Source organism: Rutidosis leptorrhynchoides, chromosome 11 (genome assembly GCF_046630445.1).
Source record: "Rutidosis leptorrhynchoides isolate AG116_Rl617_1_P2 chromosome 11, CSIRO_AGI_Rlap_v1, whole genome shotgun sequence".
In the NCBI taxonomy this organism is placed as follows: Eukaryota; Viridiplantae; Streptophyta; class Magnoliopsida; order Asterales; family Asteraceae; genus Rutidosis; species Rutidosis leptorrhynchoides.
The window spans coordinates 258605001-258610000 of NC_092343.1; positions in this window are offsets into that span (position 1 = coordinate 258605001).

The following is a 5000-nucleotide window of genomic DNA, read 5'->3' on the forward strand; positions in this document are numbered from 1 at the left end:
ATAGCCGTTCTTGTCCATAATGATTATTGTGAGTGGAATATGTATATATGTATGTATATGATTTATGTACCGTGATGATGGTGTCACATAGCCGTTTTGTGACCAAGGTTGTGGGACTTAGCCGTATTAGTCCATGTTTTGTACTAAGGCACATAGCCGTGTTTGTGCATTTAGTGGCAAGTAATAGTCGTGTTTGTGTATTTAGTGGCAAGTAATAGCCGTGTTTTACTCCCACGTTGTTATTTGAGTTACCCGTACACATAGCCGTGTTGGTGTACGAAAGCGTGAGTAATAGCCGTGTTCTACTCACATTGAGCAAGTGATGCCATAGCCGTTTTTGGAACACTTGAGGGGTGATGCCATAGCCGTTTTTGGAACACCTCGGGGGGTTAGCATGCCATAGCCGTTTTTGGAAGCTAACGAATGTTATGAACATCGATGACTTGATTCGCGAAGTCGTTCCCCTAGCGAAGAGATTGGTTAACCATGAATTGTAATTGTTGATGCTAGCATTTAATTTGATTTATTATTTATATTTATTTATGCTAATGATGTTGCTAGTTGTACGGTTTGACGTTACTAGCTATTGATTGCTTATGAGGTTGCTAGTTATACGATTTGATGATACTAGCGTTTGGTACGATGAGGTAAGTGATTTATGTGTATTTATGTGATGTCGTGGATGCGAGTAGGTAAGTTGTATATGCATGTATATATTTATTCTACTCACTAAGCATTAGCTTACCCTCTCGTTGTTGACTCTTTTTATAGATTGCATGCGGATTGGTGGCTCGGGTAAGCGCGAGGACTAGAAGACTTGCATAGTTTGCTTTAGAGACTTGCTTTTGGATTGTTTAGGATTGGGTAGCGTATCCCCAATCGCCATGCTCGGCTTCGTTTTGTATTAAAAGTCTTATGGTCAAATATTGCATTTTGGTACTCAAGGGGTAATTTGGGTCGATGTGGGACCCGCTTCGTAAATTTGATTTTATTAATTAAACGTGCTAGTTTTTCATATATGAAGTCATGGTTAAAAGCGTTTTAGCTAAATGTGTCGGGAACTAGTCAAACATTTTCATTAAATTGACTTCCGGGGACAGCGGGCTGTCCAGGTGGTTTGGCGCGCCGCGCGGCCACCTGGCGCGCCGCGCAGATGGCCTGCACCAGAAAATTTTTTTTTTGTTTGAAATTTCGTCGTGTTTGGTCGGTTACGGTTTGGGTTGTTACAAGTGGTATCAGAGCATGGTCTAAGGGATTTAGGTGACTTGAGATAGGTGCCTAGACTTAGACTTTTGTGTGTGCTTAATTTGTTGCGGGACTTGTAGGATTACGGGTCGGAATGGGTTTAGTTAGTGCCTTGTTTATAGGTTGACTAACGTTTATATTAGTAATGCGGATATTATTAATATGCTCTTGTGTTGTGATAGTAATTCTCGCGTGTGTTTGTACCGCGTAGAATTTTGGTTGTGTTTGTTTATATCATCGAGCGAGGCGGTCGTTGTACTAACAAGTCGATGCGGCGTGTGTGCGTAATAAGAACTTGCAGACCTTATTACGGGTGCAAATCGTGTCTAACGAGTGATGTACGACGAGTGTATTGCAGGATGGGACGGAGTTGTGCGTGCGATTTTATACGTTCGTGATCTAATCGTTTTGCATTTTGAGATTGACGACGCGAAACGAGATCGAGGCGAATAACGTGGAGTTTAACGCTAGAGATGCGGCCGCCGTTGCGGAGCAAATGAGAGCGTTTCGAGAAGAAATGGATAGGAAGTATTCCAAACTTCAAAGTAGTGGCGAAATGAAGCGTTATCTTAAGAGCTTCATGAGGACTAAACCACCGATGTACGACGGGAAACCGGATCCATTGGTAAGCACAACTTGGATTTCGGATGTCGAAGGGCGTTTTCGCACGATTGATTGCCCTCCCGAGAAGAAGACGAGGCTCGCAACTAGTTTGTTGCGGGGTAGGGCAAGGGATTGGTTGGATGGTAAGATTGATCTTGTTGGTGGTGAAACGTTTATGGTCTTATCGTGGGACGAGTTTAAGGAGGAATTCTTCGAGGAGTTCCGGACTTCGGCCGATTTGTGGGAATTGCGTAATGAGTTGCGAAACTTGCGACAAGGATCTATGGATTTGAGTACTCTCAAGACGACCTTTATGGCGAAGGCTCGTTTTGTCCGGAGTATTTGGGAAGTGATCGTTTGTTAATGGGGGATTTCTATTGGACTTTGAATGACGACTTGAAAAGTAAAATTAGTCGTGGTCAAGCGAAATCGTTTTCGGAATTATTCGACTTGGCTAGGGGTTTCGAGTCGCATACACGATCGAAGAAGGGTGAACCTTCAAGGGAGATAGGGGTTGTTTCTTATGGTGCTCCGAGTAAGAGGACTAAGGGTCCGAGCGTGAGCACGGGTGGTACACGGACGGGTATATCGGATTCTAGTGCGCCTAGATGTTTCAATTGTGGCGTTAGGGGTCACAAGTTGTGGGAATGCACGATGCCGAGAAGTGAAGGCGGAATGTGCTACTATTGTCATAAAGAGGGACATCGCAAGCCGGATTGTCCCGAGTTAGCGGCGGCGAATGCCGCAAGGAGACGTTGAGGTACGTTTCGTTTTGATAAATATGTCTTTGAATATTTATTTATGTGGCGTTTATGTTCGGACTTGTTAAACTGCATAGTGATTTGCATGTTATGGTTAAGGGTGACGTTCCTAACGGAAGTACCCTATGGTGATGTTTGGTTGTTGGACGAAGGGCGTAAGACTTGGTGTAACCAAGCATTCCTTAGTATTTGGGGAATGTTTCTACAAGCCACGGAAATGGTTTTGGTGTTCGATTGTTAAGCGCGTGTTCGCTTTTGGTGTTGAAGTGATGAACCATGAGGTTCGCCGGGTGATTGGAACCTTTGAGATCGAGCGTTTAAAATCTCGATGTGTGTTGGTAATGGAGTCTTTATGACGCGACATTAGGTGCCTCTTTTATACCTACTAGCGTGGTGTCGACTCCGATTGTGTTGTGGTTACATTGTACTTAGGGTACCGGGAGAAACCCGTAGGTACATGAGTGACTAGGTGAAACTTGACAAACTAAAGCAATTGGATAATTGCGAGGGTATGGTTGTGTAATCGTGGTACACTTTTCGTTCGAAGTGTTTAAGGATTGATTGAAATCCTTTGTGTGCTCAAGGTTAGAGCAAGGTGTGGTGATGGGTCGTGTGTACCCAGTTGTTGGTAAAGTCTACCTTTGGTAGCATTGTACGGTTGTACGAGTTGTGAGATAGGAACGTGGTTCCAAGTGGGGGAGTCGCACTCCCGCACGAGGAAGTTTTAGTGTGATATTTCGGATGATGCTTTTGGTAGATCCGGACACTTTGTCGAGACCTAGTTTTGGTCGATTTGTGGTAGAGTACGATTTCGGATAAATTGTACTTATGGTTTAGATTGGAATTACCACCGAGGTGGTAATGTGGTAAACCTCGCTGAGAGATAATGGTCGTGTTTGGTGAGCAAGGTGAAATCCTTCGGTTAAGGAAGGTGTGTGTCGGGTTCTCTTTTGGAGAATTCTTGTTTGGTACCTATGTTTGATATAGGTGGTTCTTGCTCGATTATGGTATGTAGTTGATGAAGCATGACCTTCGGGGTCCGCTGACTTCATCGTGGTATTGATGATTAATGAAGCATGACTTTCGGGGTCCGCTGACTTCATTATAGTATGGTTGCGTGATGGAGCATGATCTTTAGGGTCCGCTGACTTCATCATGGGAGTACGTGATTGATGGAGCATGATCTTTAGGGTCCGCTGACTTCATCCGGTATTGAGATCGGTGAAGCATGATCTTCGGGTCCGCTGACTTCATCCGATATTGAGATTGGTGGAGCATGACCTTCGGGGTCCGCTGACTTCATCAAGAGGGTTGTGTTGTGGGACGTGAATATCGGGTTGTTCGTATTCACAATATTTCGGGTTGTACGAATGTCCCTGTTGGTTGGGCTCATAGTTTGAGGTAGTGAATGTCGGGTTGTGCGAATTCACTAAGGTTCGGGTTGTTTCGACCATCCTCCATATGTGTTTTGGCTCGGGTTGTTTCGGCCATGTTGAGTTGTAATCTATTGGTTGTTTGATACACCAATGGTGGGGTCGTAAGGACCATGTTGTGGGAACTATCGGTCGTTTTATGCGTCGATGGTGGGGTCGTGAGGACCATGTGGTATGATTAGTGATGCGATAGCCGTGTTTCGCTCACATGTTTGTTACGGGTGTGACGATGGATGATTTCGTACACCTTGGGATTTGCGTTCCCATAGCCGCTTTGGGCGCTATCGGTTTCTAACCGTTGGATTGTATTGTTACGGTAGTTGCGTATTGCTCGTATTGCGCACTACAAGGGATGTTTAGTGATTGGTGTTATCCGTAAGGATTCGTTTGGTTCGGTTTCATCGTTTCGGGTCGTTGACCTTAGGTTGAGACTTGGTTGCTTTTAGAGTTGTACTCGGTATTAGTATGCTAAGGGATTGACATCCCGGTACGAGATTAGTTGAGTTTTCCTCGATGTTGGGGAATGAGCATGGTTTAGTGCTCGGGTTGTGAACTTGAGAAATCGCGGGTGACGATTAAGTTGTAGAAGGCGATTCGTTGGAAAGAAATGCTTAGGAAAGTCGGTTTGGGACTTACGTCGAGGACCGTGAGGTGAGGTCCGTTGGGTTAAGTGACGAGGATCACGAGGACGTGATCGAGTTTAAGTGGGGGAGAGTTGTAAGACCCGAATATTTATCTTGCTTGTTTGTGTATTAAGACGTTCGAGATTGGGTTTCGCGGATTATTTATATAAAGTTTAAAATGAAAAAGAATCTGTTTCAGAGAGGTCGCGCGCCGCGCGGGGTAGGGGCGCGCCGCGCCGATTGCTGCTGACAGAACTCCCTTGTTTTTATTTATTTAAATGAAGGGTATAAGGGTAAATTCACTTGGAGGCCGGATTTGTGTGCCATATTAGCTA